Here is a 14,241-nt window from a genome sequence, read left to right as displayed (position 1 = left end):
CCCCCCCCCCCCCCCCCCCCCCCCCCCCCAATCAAGCAAGGAATGCTGCAAAACCTACTGCTCTCAGCCAACATGACACTGGCAAAGAGTATTCCTGGGTTATCACTTCTGTTTCTAGGATTTTGTGGATTACTGCTTACACCATCTTGTTTGCATTGCAATAAATATAACAATATACTAATAATTTTAATGTATGATGAGCATTGCTGTCTGACTTCTGTACGAGACAGACATCTCCAAATGTGGACAGAAACCATACGCACCCACATACTGTACCCATGCACAGACATATGTAAAGTCAGCTAAATGTCAGACTGCATCACTTGACTGTGTTTAGGATGCTTCACACCAGGATCTTTGCATGCTAGAGGCTTACAAATGCACACCAACATGAGAGCTTTGCTCCAAACATAATGGAAGACGAACAGTGGTGGATCACAAGGCAGAAAGCAGGACAGTACTGGCCAACAAAAGTAAGAGGCCTAAGCACATAGCACTCTGGCTATTGGCAATTTTTCTTAGCATTACAGCAAAGGGCAGTTTGAAAAGTAAAGAATCAAAGAGTAAATATCTATGGACTTTTAACAGAAAGCTTTTCTTATTCATCTCAGAAATCACAGGTCCTATTTCCCTGCTACAGCTCTGTGTATCCAGCTGTATGTATACAAATCCAAGGCAGAACACAGCTGTGTGTCCAAATCCACCTCTTCCTGTAAGCAAGTGAATTGGGGTCATGATTCACAAGAAGAGGAAATTCTCACTCTACGTTCAGAAGGTAAATAATGAATCTGACCTGCTGTGCTGACCCAAGACAGTGCAGGCTGTCCCTTACCCGTCACTTACTCTCGTAGCATACAAAGCAGTAGAAAGCAGGGAGTAAATTAATCATTTTCTCTTTCTGCAGCGTACAGAATATGGACTGTTCTAGTGAGCCACTACTTCTTCATAAGGTAAGGTTAATCAATAAGGATAATTAGATGCTTCTGCTTAATACATCTATGTCACTGAAAAAAAAAAAAAAAAAAAAAACACAAAGTCCTGCCATCCCCTATTGAAACACAAACACTGGAACAAATCCAACTTGTATAAAAATCAGTGTATGGACGTTTTAGAATCTCGGATTAAAAATATTGCACGATTCACTCCCACCTGAGCATTTCCAAATCTCAGAGGAAATCCTACATCACCTTCTCTGTTACAGTCAGAGCCACAAGGTTAAGCCTCTGCGTTCACCCAGAGCCATACAGATTTCAGCGGACTGTCCAGCAGGTAACGGTGGGTGTCATCAGATTTGTCAGACCCCTAGAGCTGGCAACCAGCATGTTGGCTAAACTGGCTGAGAAAAAAAAAAAAAAAAGGGAACCAGAAACAACAACAGAAAAAACACCACACCAAAAAACAAACAAACAAACAAAACAAAAACACAGAGGACTGGAGTCTTCTTCACTATTTTGGGGCCATCTCTATGCAGCCACTATAGAACTGGAGGTTGACTAACCTCGTGCCAGCTCCATAACCTCTGCCTGCTTAGGATTCCTTTGATGCAAGGAGAGATTTAAGCAGGGGCAGTTTATCCACAGCACAAACAAGCTCAAGGTTGCCCCACGTTGCTCCCTCAAACACGTCTTCCTTTCCAATCAACTCTGGAGCACCTGCAGCTTTTATTTTTAATTTCTTTGAGCCTCACAGTTCATCTCAGATCGCTTCTTGGCGCTGAACAGGGAGGGCAAGATAAACCTCTCCAGCTAACAACAAGAAATCTATAGTGACGGACAACCAGCAGATCATCTAGCTAATCTCCACTTGTCCCACTTTAACTGAAGCTTTTTGCAAACAAGTATTGATCCATCGTTCCACAGTCACAAATCCTCAAGTAATTCTCTGCAAAAAGCAGCTCTTCTTTTTGTGAAGGGAAGGGATGCTTTCTTTTTGACCAGAGAATAGCAAATAATATAACATAACACAAGACAGAACATAAAACCAAAACAGAATTAAAAATAAATCTGCAACACCACCGGCTGAATGTTTTGTTTCTGCCCACAGGTCAAGAGCCCTCTTTCATAAAGTCACACAAACACAGCTTTTGCTTCCAGTTCCCCCGGTTAACATTTCATCCCCAAATTGGATTTTGATACACCAAAGCTTTCTTAAGGGCTCCAGACATCAATTTTACATTTCTTCCAGTTGCACTAATAGGAACTTGAATTTATTCTACTTTTCTTTGCTCACACAAGCACCTTTTCAGTGGGACTACACAATAAACCTTTCCTAACTTTCTTTTACTTCTCTGTTGTATTTCTCCTTCGTGTCAAAACAGAGGGAACGGTCAGTGCTGGGACGACACGTGAGTTGTCTTCCTCCTGTTTTTGTGAGTCCCGGTATGCAGCCACATGGAGCAGTGGCTGGTCAGAGTGCCAGGGATGGTTCATCATCGCCGAGTGAAATACCCAGGTTCAGCTTTTCATAAATAAGATATAGCGCCGGCTCGAAGGGAAGCAAAAACCTGAGCACAAACAACCAAAGCCCAGCAGGAGCCCTTGTCAGGCAAAGCTTTTACAGGGAAAAACTACTTTGCTTTTCGCCTTCACCACTTGAGCCACAACCGTTTCTTTTCTACCAGCACATCTCAGCACATCCAGACTGATGTTATTTTCACAAAAGTGATTGAATTAAAAATAAATAAATAAATAAATTAAAAGGTGCTAAAAAAATAAGTCCAGCAGAAATATTTGGAGAACTGTAAAAAACAAAAGCCAGAAGTGATGAAAATAATACAAGTACAACTTGGCCACCAAGCTTTTGTGATGGAAACCATACCACGGTGCTCCACATCTCTATAGGATCTCACCAGTTTACACCAGAATAGTGTTCTAGTTCAACAGGAAAAGGGCTGGAGAAGCCCAGGCAGACTTCTGATTTTATCATCACAAGACAGTATAAATGGGACAAAAAGGAGGTGGGAGATGAGCCCAACCATTTCATTTTATTGAACAACTCCCAAAAGATAATTTTGATTTCAGGAAAAATCACATTTCAATTGATTTGCAGTGAGCTTTAGAAATTGAGCTTACTTAGTACCTGGTCCCCACTTAGAGGAACCTGAAAGATCTCTGAGGCCTTTTGAAATTCAACTTGTATTGGCAGATGCATCTGTCACCAGAAATTACAAGCCTTAAAGCTGGGGTTGTGGGTGAGATTCTCTTGCCTGCACTACAAAAGGGAAAAGCAGATGATCACCATCTGACCCTGAAGACAATGAATTAAATATTTTTTCAGGTGAACAGACATTTAAAAACCAAAAGACAATAACAGGAAACGTTCAATTAATGCCTTTTTTAGTTTTTGTTGTTGTTGTTGTTCTTACTCTGCTTGAAATTCTGAGGTCAAAGTCAATTTCATTACAATCAACATGCCAGATCTACCAAGATTACTCCATATCCTCATGCCACCCAGAAAAGTAGTTTAATTGCTTTCATTATCTTTGGAGCTTTATTATTCTAATTATCTGTGTAGTTTTATTATCGTAAGTATTGATCTTTCCTTCTAATGACTCCTATAATTAAGACAGGACGATGTTGAGTCTGTCTGCAAAAACTAGCAACGGAAAGATCACGAAGCAAACTAGCCCCTTGGTGCAATGGGGAGAGCTGGAATCAAATATTTGGAAAACTTCTAAGCCTCTGAATTTTGTTTCTAGAATGGGAGAAGCTGAATTTTATTACAGCGGCAGTTCAACACACAGCCAGGGACCAATCCATTGCCAGCTCACTGGCACAGACAGCTGGACTAAAAAGGCTTTGAAGGGAAGGAATTTTTCATTCTGTACCCAAGCTGAACTTTGCACAATGCCCTCCTTTCCCAGGACTTTCTGTTTCTGTCACTGCAACACAAAGGATCAGCAAATGAATTATTCAGTCTTCTGCGTCTTGTTCCACTCCTCTCCTCCAGTGCCGAAGAAGTTATCATGGCATGTCATATTTAATTTTGAAAATCTGTTTTGCATGGTTTCATCTACAATTTGCATGTGCTTTGCTTGCATCTCACAGCATTTCCCATGCAGGCATTTGTAGTAAAGTAAGAACATAGACAGTAACAAATATCATTCGGTGACAGGTAGTACAGCTGTCTTTCTGTTCAAATTTCATCTTGTTCCCATTGAAGCAAGTAAGACTTGATGATATGCAGCCATAGAAGTAATGCTGTACTCACTGGCTTTTATGTATTTTCTGAACCTTTCAAAAAATTGAACGTATAAAAATGAGATATCGGCAGTTCTGTGGCAAATAATTAAGTCTATGATGTAGAGAAACATTTTTTCTTCTATTTTCTTCAAAAAAGACCACTGTTAAACATTTGCACAATAAAATAGATCAAGTTTATGATGCTAGAACACATAAATAGCCTTTCTTTAAAAAAATATAAAAATTCTTCAGTAAATTAAATCACAGGTTTCTGAATTTTGAAATCGTTCTCCTTTGCTTAATTATTTGAAATCATTCATTAACTCTAAGAGCTAATGAAATTTCTGAGGTTAAATCTAGGGCATTTCTCGTGCCTGGCCAGACAACACGCGTTTTGCATCACCCAGCTCCTATTCAGATTCAGCTGGCCACACGCAAATCGTATGCTGGGAAAATCAGAGGAGCCCTCTGCGTTGTAACTGCTTTATCACCTGCTCGAGCAGCTCAGAGCAGCCCATCTGACATGACTGCCAATTCATTTTGAGGCTTGATTCTTTAAAGCAGATGCACGGCTTCAAACCCTCCTGGACTATCATGTGTGGAGATCCCACCTGATTTGTTACTGCTCCAGTACGACCAAGTCACTCCGCTCTTTCCTCCGGGGTCCACTGAATGCCAAGATGAGATGGGCTTGGTGATGGAGGAGGGATGGAGTTCAGATTTGTTTTTCATTCTGCCATGACTAAGAGATTGAATAGGCAATAGATGCTTATTGTTAAGTATCACACGACACTGAGAGGCACATAAAGTGCATGTAGGAGACAAGTGTAGCTGAACAAATGAATCACTCAGAACAGGAACCAGCGTGTTCCTTCATTTTTTCATTAAGAAGCCTGAAGTGCCTACTCTTTCCTATGGCCATCTGTGCGGAGCCAATGGTTCTCCAGGAAAAGAAGAGCATGTTTATTTGCAGCCTGGCTTCTTCCTTCAGTTTTGCTCTGTGGCAGAACAGGACAGGTAAGTTAGAGTAGCCTGCCGAACTGTGCTACCCATTGAGATAAATAAAGGACCTTAGTTTTAGACTGGTCCTGGATTGTGCAGCCAGAATGTGCATATGTAAAATTCAGGTGCTGGTTTTGTGAACAGTGAATTGGAGAAGCATGCCTGAGGCATGAAGCAATTGCTGTAACCAATACAGACACATCCTACAGATCGGGGTTCATAGGAAAAAAAAGTTCTAAAGGATGCTTTAAAACTTGGTGCTTAGATACCCATTAGATCCAGAAGGATGTTACAATTATTTCCATCACTTTCATTCCACAGCCATGTCCAAACACAAAACAAAACTGTGGAAAGCATATTTCTGACACTATTTCTAGACTTTGTGTGCTCATTACCACTAAACATCCGGTACAAATGAGTCAAAAAAGCTCACTTACAGCAAACAAAAAGGAAGGTCTTGTACAGATCTTCTACCAAAATCCTGGAGAGCACAAGTTAATTACTCGCTTCAGCACGTGACAAACGTGTTCCTCAGTCATGCACAGGTAGTGCTCACTTCACTCTTTAACCTGTTTTCCAGGACACCAAGCTTCTCAGGACAGAGACCATGCTCCTGAACGGCCCCGTGGCTCCCAGAACACAGCAACAACTGCAGACTCCTGTTTGTAGCACAAACAAGAGGAACTATAAAATGGCTGTGAGGGGACATCAGGGAAAAGAACACTGTTCAGATATTTTAAGGCCATTGCTTTAAGTCTGCAATAGCTTTAAAGCTCATATAGATCCTCATATTGGCAAACCTTTATTCTGGATAAAGATGTCAAGATAGGAGCAACGTATTTAGACCTGTCTATGCCTGCACAATCTGTGCCCAGTTCCTTAACTTTGACAGAACCCGCACAAGGCCTCCGAAAATAATCCAGTCTAGATAAGGGCATTTGTCAACTGCTGTGAGCCACTTGTATGAGCGAATGGTCACAACCTGACAAGGCTTCCAGATAGTGAAATGAAGTCTTAATAACAAACCCGAGATACAAGTCCTCTGATAAAGCAAAGGATAATACAAAAGCCATGCTGCTGCTGTCAAAACAGCGCTGCTCTGAGACACCTCCGGTGCAAAACCATGAGTCACGTTGGCTTCCTGCTTCACAAGGGGCCCAGGCTGATTCAGAATCTGCTAAGATTAAAAATTACTCTTCAAGTATGGCACGGTGGGTGCTCCAGGAAAGTTATCCAGATGAAACTTTTTCTCTACAGCACTGGAAGGTATCTTCTTCTCTTCTAGTGTTATTAATGCATAGAGTTTAGGATAGGTTAAATCACCTGTTCGGAACAGGCAAGGTTGTTCTGTTTTACTGACCTGCTCCCATGCTGCACTAGGAACAGGTATTTGTCCCACATTTGTACTTCTGAAAGGCACCTGGCTACAGCTAAAGACTGCTAGAGATGGGGAAGCCATCCCTTTCTTCTGGACCTTGTGAAGCCTTCCATGGGCTCCACAGCGGCCACCATTCAGCCTCCCTAGTAACATTGCCTCAGGGACTACTGTGTAATTAAATAGATGCACGCACACTTTATTTTGTCCTCTGAACACATCAGGCCCTTTTCCATGCTCCCAGGTATGTCCACCAGCCTAGGGGACCATGTTAACCTGCCTGTATAGCTCCAGTGCCACTAACTTGGACACCAGGAAACCACTCTGATATCTCAGGGAAGTCGATGAAGGGTGTGTAAGACTGATAGAAAGCATACAGGACAGTATGTCCTGGATTATTCACTAATGTTGAAAAAGAGAAACACGTGTTGAGAAATCTGGATACTAATGAGCACAGAGCTTGTTGATGACAAGAAATTGGCAGCTTGTTAACCTGGGCACCCAAAGACACATCATTCTCAACAAGGAGATCTAATTGTAGCATGATTAATGCCAATCATTTGCTCTTTGCCAGTCCCTCACACACGTTCCCAAGGATGGCATTTTTCCACCCTGGCATCCATAACACAGTTAATATTGTGTGGCTAAAAGGCAGAAGGAGAAATGAAGGAATGCGTACATAATGCCAGATGGGAACAGAAGAATGCAGGCTATAAGTTGCCTATGAAATGCAGCTGATTATAGGCAACACAATTAGCAATCTGTGCATCTGCCTTGCTATGACTCCCCAGGTCAGAGCACGCTCTCTCTGCTGCAGTGTTGAAGAAAACATTTCCTTGCTATTGCAGGAGAATATGAAGCAAAAATCCTTCAAATAACCCAGGCTTGAAAACAACCAAATAGTGACAAACGTGAAGACTCCGCTACAGCATTAACATTACTACTGTGAAGACAACAGCAAGAAAACCTCCTCGCACCTATATTGAGTAGAAATATTCTTCCTTTTGTGGTTAAAGGTGCATGAATGCTGCACTCACCTGCAGTGAAAAAGACTCTCTTAATTCAAACTGAAGTCAGCGAGTTATAGCACAGCATGTTTTATCCACTTCCCTGTTCAGCATTTCCACCATTTCACTGACATCAACAGGCAGGTTTCTCACCTTTACTGAGGGACAACGTGTGAGGACACCCGAACCAAAGAGGTTGCACAAAGACAGGAGGATGCCCTAATTCTTCAGGTCTGCTGCACTACATGGATTTCTCACACCACTGAGAGCATTACCATGGCCAACCTTTTCGTGAAGGCCTTGGTCCAGAAGCTCCGTGACCAAACACCAAAGCAAGGACGGTACTGTCAACACCTGCGAAGTAAAGCAAATGCCCTTCCAAATTGGCAAAACACTAAAAAAACATGGAAGCAGCTCAGACAGGAGAGCTGATATAATCCTTTATATTACACTCAGCTCTTTCTTTTTTCAATCTTCAGGTTTTAAATGCACAAAAATCTCACAGGAATACTCCTCATTTTCTGAATCTGTTCTTTCTGAGTGTGTCTCTTTTTCTTTTTTTTTTTTTTAAACAATCTAATATATTCTTAACATGAAACATTTAATGCCTGTTGCACAAATGTGTAATAAAATTCAGCCCTGTGGCTCTTCAACTGTCAAGCTAAATAGAATCCATTTGAAACAAACGTGCAGCTTTAAAGTTTCTTCATTTGAATGTTCCTGTCTTTGATGGGAGCAATTCTGCTCTCCTGTCCCCCACAGATCAACAGGGATTTAGGAGAAGCAGTAGAAGGGAACATTTTGGTATTGGTTTTGTTTTGCCAGCCCAGGGTCTTGCAGAGCTATACCCTACTGAAGAAAAATGAATCCTTCCTCAGAGGCATTGATTTGATCAGATATTAAAAGTATACACAAATAGAAGAAGAACAGCAGCCCCAAACATTTTTCCAAAGGAAGGAAACAAAAAAGACTTGACGTATGGTATGTGGGACAAATACTACTGAGAGACGTCTTCACTTAGCCTGGATCTCACGTCACATAGAGAAGGAAATGAAGCATTAGTAGCTGCAGGGGGCCTCAACACTCAGCACTGCGAACCCAGCCTTCTCCTCTCCCCAGGAGAAGCAGCCTTTTGGTGGCCAAGCCATGCTGTGGAGCAGAGACACACCTGAGCTGTTCCATAGCAGCAGCAGAGCCCCTTTCACTGCTGTCTTCTACTAAGCGGTGGCTCTCTAACCCTGTGTCTGCTGACACGGTGGCTCTGCAGGTCAAACACGAGCCAACAGACCCTATGTGTGGTGTAGGGTCAGTGGTGCGGCGAGGCTGCAGTCGCACCGTGCAGAGATGGAGGGGAAGCCAATTGCAAGAATGAATTCAGCATGAGGTTTGCTCTCTTGAACACTGTGAGCAGGACCAAGACTGCCCTGTATGACTAAATGGTTTGTGCTGAGGGTCGCCTGCCTGTCTCGTCTACGTTTCAGCACTGTTTTCTTCTGGATTAAGCTCTAGACGGATCCCACAGACCAAGCTCCCCTTCGCAGTTGGAGCATGTCTTCCCATTCAGTTATGTGTGAATTATAGTATGTGAAAAAGATTGGGAGATTTACTTCAAAAGCACGCTCCCGATCCAAACTGAAATGGTAGTGTGGATGCAGCCATAACTCAAGAATATCTGGCCCAACACTGCGTTGGAATCAATTATTTCCATGTCAAACACAACAGAGTTGCGATTCATACTAGCTCCAAAGCTGAGTAAGTTTTTAATATTAATGTGGTGTTAAGAAAGGAGTCAACAAATTATTGTATTATTGTACATAATTTTTCAAACTGTTTTCCTGACACATGAGTTAGGTTTCAGTCTTTGAAGAGAGCTGTAAAGTTTAAGTTTTCCTCAGCAGTCAGAGGAAATTTCCTATGAGGATTTCCTATGAGGAAATCAGTGGCAGTTAGAGTTTGCTTTCTGGGGATTTTTGCCTACCCTCTCTAAACTGGAAAGCAATTTTTAGGCTGGGGAAGCTTCTCAGGAGGATGTCATGAGTTTCTGGGCTTGCATTTCTAGGAATTGGAATTACCCAAGCACTTGCTTTGTGATCATCTCTGTTCCAGCACTGGCGTATATATCTAAATATAGAAAGATACATTTAATATCCTGATTCACTGCTGTCTCCTCTGCAGGGAAGCTGATCTGCAAACCTCAGGTTTCTTTAAGATGCAGTAGCTGTGCTACACAATGTCCAGAAGAGACGCCTCACATTGTGAATAGTCAGGTGTCTTTTGACTTTTTGAAAGAAATATATCTAGTCACAAAAGCACATGCTCCAAATAATATGGGATGTATCAGGTTCTGTGACTAAGCATGTACATTGCATGTACATGTGCCTTCACAGGTGGAAATAAATTAACATGACTTAACTGGAAAAAAATTTACTAAGTCTTTGTTTTGTTAACTGTGTAGGTAGGGAGTTTTAAACACAAAGAGGTAGAAACAAAGGCATAATTCAAGCAAGAACTTCGTGTCTCACTCTTGCACCACTGAGCTTGCACACAAAGCTTATATCGAACTGATTTGGGAACTGTTCTGAGTGAAGTTTGACAAAATCGCAGCCTGAATATACATTTCTGTGAAATGAATCACAATAGAAAAGCACTGACTTATGTTTCTAATTAATTTTCTAAAACAAATGATAATCACATTTTTAATGACTAGTAGTTTTGGTCTGCGAGCATGTGTGAGCTGCTTTATTCTTATGGAGCTTAAGACTAAAAGCTGGCAGTAGAAAATAAGTCAATAAAAACAACAATAAAGTTCTCAGTGCTGCAAAATATGGAATGCAGAGAACAATGGTAACTTTCCAGCGATGGGTAAAACCCTACAGGCCTTTTGAATTTTAACTGGGTAGCATTAAAAAATTCTATATGACCAGTTATCACCAATTATTTAATGCCTTGCATCCTTCTTTGTTTTTGTGGCATTCCAGCAGACTGCGGCTACTTCTGAGCTCTTAGCAACAGGTTTGGGTGCGCCTCTTTGTGAGGACATCGCTTGAAGCCCCTCACGCTGGCAGAGTCCCGCTGCTGCAGGAGGGACCTTTTCTCAGATTAGAAATAAAAAGCTAGTGCCATAAATACATGCTATTAATCCAAGTTACCTCAGGTATGTATTGCAGAGTGCTGATAAGTTACAAGAAGGTCTAAAGCCTTGATCAAAACCATTCTGTGGAAAAACATGGCTGTTTTAACGTCAAGTTTTTCCCAGCCCCTCTCCCCTCAGTCACACAAATATTAAATTGAACCAAAATACCAAGCAGCATCCTTTATCTGTGCTTTGTAGCACCAGGTGCTGGTATATTTTTATATCTGCTGTAAAAGCAGAGAAGAAGTTAAGCCCCCTTTAAAGGGCTCACTAGATATGCCCAGCTCGGTACTGTTGGTCTGGTACTGCAGACCAGAACACCAGGCTGATCCGCTGTGAAGTCTCGATGATGTCTGACCCCAGCTCTCATCTCCGCAACGACACTCTGCTAAAGCCACATAAGCCCAGAGTCATCCAGCCAACAGGAGATGAGTTATCTTAGAGCACCATCCAGTATCAGAATGAGGTTTTCTCATTCCTCTTGGCTTAAGTATCACTGCACAGTAATTCCTTCAATAGCAGGATTTTAAAACGCCTCACTTATTTCGGCCAGGAGGTTGTACTGGCAGCCACTGGTAGAGTTCAGCTGTGACCAATGCATGGATAAAAAAAAACAGTCCCTTGCAATAAGTGTACAATATTGCATTTACATTGACAAAATACTCATATATATTGAGAGATGATAAAGTCTAAGATCCAGCAACTATTCCAAAGGTCCTATTTCACCCCCTTCTGGGCCATTTTGGGGTACATAGGATTCTTGAGCAAGACTCCTGCCATCCAATTGTTTGAGGGCCATCACAGAGCACTGTCTGTGTTTCCTCTGCCCTTGAAGACAGCCGCATGCTATTGGTGCTTAGCACAAAGTGATCCCTTCACAGGCAGGCTTTGTGAAAGTGTTGGATGGAAGGGAACCAGTAAACGATCCTTCACTCTCAGTGATTGACAAAGTCCTAATGCAGAGTTACATCAAACTTCAATGTCTGTCTCTAAAACTCCCTCTACTTCACATTCTACTGTTTTTTCTATCCACACATTTTCTCTTTTTGTTGTTTGTAATTGGAATGCATTTAAATAGCCCCTTCACGTATTGATTAGGCCAGTACCAGAAGCAGCAAGGATATGATTGATGAATATACCTGTTCATTTAAAAGAGGTCTGAGGCAGCAGGGAAATTAGTTGCTGACTTCAGTAATTTCATCATAAAATTATGCTCATGTAAGTATCAAAGAGTATTTCTGCTGTGCAGTCAGAAAGTCAACTTTTGATGTTCACAACATAAAAGAAGAAATCCTGCATATGAGTTCTTTACAGCAACCTGGACAGTTCAGTGACCATCTGGTGGATTTATGCAGGAAACCCACACTGTTAAGGACTGAAAAACCTCTGCTTTTTAGCCCATGATAAATCATCCCATATATACTGTGTGGAGCTGTTATGTACAGACTGAGGAAATTAGACTTTTTTCTTTTCAACTATGCACTGCTGCTAGAGAGAATTACGGTGCTATATACATAGTGAAACCTCTTCTGAGCACCCTGACACATTGATCAGACAGAGTTTGGTCTTGAAAGACTTAAAAAAAATAATAAAGTAAAATCTCTGGCTTGATTGTGTTGAGTTTCTAATGGATGTGCAGCACAAATGTATTCATAGCTTTAGTAACAGTTTTAGACAGGCAAATGCCTCAAGAAATTCAGATGTTTGAGAAGAACAGAAAGTACAAATAGTACTTGCAGGCCTCTTGAGCACCATCAGCTGTGGTGCTGAGGTCCAGGGCACTCCAGAAGCCCTTCCCAAAGGCCAGGGCTTGCTCAGCTCCCAGCTGCCCAGAGACTGCGTATGGCTCTCATGAGCTGGTCAACAGGCAGACAGCATTTTAATAGAGAAAGACAACTGGTAATAATAAGTCTTTGCAGAATTAGGTAGCAAATAGACAAGTATAATTGCTGAGTTTCTCAGCAGGTTTGGGGAATATTTCATCCAAGTAGGGTTGGTGGGCAAACTTTTGCACAGGTTGTTTCCTTTAAGGGGATATAAATATATAAATGAATACCATTCTGAAAATATTTAGACAAGCCATTACAGCAGAAACCTGGTGATGGAGGGGGGCCTCACTCACAGCTCCAGGTACTTCAATTCTAAGTCTGATTAACTTATTATCAGGTGGAAGACACACACAGGTACAACAGGCAATTGGACAGTGTGTATATCCTCAAAGCAAGAAGTGGACAAAGCGACCTCTCTGACCTGGTCTAATCCACATCACATCAGCACCCACTGCAAAGCTGCATCTGTGTCACTGGGGCACACCTTCCAGATGCTGCAGTTCCATCACGCAGCGACTGGGCAGAGCTGACCAGGAAGTTGTTCCATCATGAGAAATTTTTTAAGAATCTGAAAGAAAAGACAAGTTGTTTGAATTGCATATGATTTTTATGCTTTTAGGGAAAAAAAAAATGGAACAAATTCATTTTTGAACTTGGCATCTGTGAAATCAAAGGCAGGGGAGGCATTGCAACGGGATGTCCATCTGAGACGAGATTCTTCAAGGCCCTGTCTGGCAGCTCTGGGCAAGTGTTAAACTGGCAAAGTGCTGCCCAAGGAGCCCTGCTGCTCCTGTGCACCAAGGGTGGAATTACTCACAGGCAGCCAGCACCAGCCTCTGCCAGAGAGGAGACAAGGTGGAACTGGGGCTGGGACACAAAAGAGCAGCTCTAGGTTCTCAACAAGGTACTATATGCTATGGAAATAAACAGTTATTAATAACCTGCATGCTAATTCTTTGTATTTTTTGCTGTTGGTGGTGGGTTTTTTTAAAAAAATTACTTAACGCTTGGGGTTCCTTTCTTCCAAATAGAAGGAAGAGGTCTGGCAGACACCTGGCATAAATACTCTACAATACAACAATGCTAAAACAACCTCCTTCTTCTTTCTTTACCCATCTCTTCATCTTTCAGCACTGCTACAGATCTGCTGTTTACAGAGCAGTGACAAAGCCTGGTTAGGGATATATCTTTAAAAAGTAATGTAGGGAAAGGAAGGAGCCGATATCCTTGAGATCAGATGGTTCCCCAACATGTTTGATCCCTCAGATCAAATGCAGTATTTTTCCACCCACTGTGCGTGCGTGTTTGTACTGGCACCAGTCTGCTGGCAGAGCGAGGCAGGTACCACTGTCCTTAGAATTCCTGATCACAGTCATGGGAGATTCAGAGTAGAAGGGAACAAACACTGTCCATTAAAAAACAGCCTTGAGATTTTTTTTTTTTTTTTTTTTTTTTTTTTTTGCCAGTTTTCTTGCTTTAGGCTCGTACTTTGGTGTTCATTCAAACCACTGAAGTCTCTTATCAGGGACAGCACAGCATAGAAGTTGAAATGGAAAAACACAGGCAATTGGAGTTTCCTTAGAAAATGTTAGAAGGCAAACTTAGAAATGTCTTAATTTTAAAAACTTTTCTCTTTACAATTATCTCTCCCTAAAAGCAAAGTGATGACAGTGACGTGACAAAAAAAAAAGAAATACAGAAAAAGAAATTAAAA

The 14,241-nt window shown here is 41.7% G+C and overlaps 1 protein-coding gene across 1 annotated transcript in view; it reads right to left on the bottom strand.

Moving 5' to 3' along the window:
* The window catches only part of GALNT9 (polypeptide N-acetylgalactosaminyltransferase 9), a 200,429-nt gene extending 187,338 nt beyond the window's left edge, over nucleotides 1–13,091 (bottom strand). The window contains exon 1 of the mRNA XM_035340408.1: nucleotides 12,949–13,091. The gene's annotated coding sequence lies outside the window, so the exon portion shown is untranslated. The remainder of the gene's footprint in view (nucleotides 1–12,948) is intronic.
* Nucleotides 13,092–14,241: the final 1,150 nt, after the last annotated feature.

The sequence above is a fragment of the Oxyura jamaicensis genome, chromosome 15 (genome assembly GCF_011077185.1).
Source record: "Oxyura jamaicensis isolate SHBP4307 breed ruddy duck chromosome 15, BPBGC_Ojam_1.0, whole genome shotgun sequence".
Classification (NCBI taxonomy): Eukaryota; Metazoa; Chordata; class Aves; order Anseriformes; family Anatidae; genus Oxyura; species Oxyura jamaicensis.
Note: the sequence above shows the minus strand (reverse complement) of the source record. Positions and strands in the feature narration are given on the sequence as shown.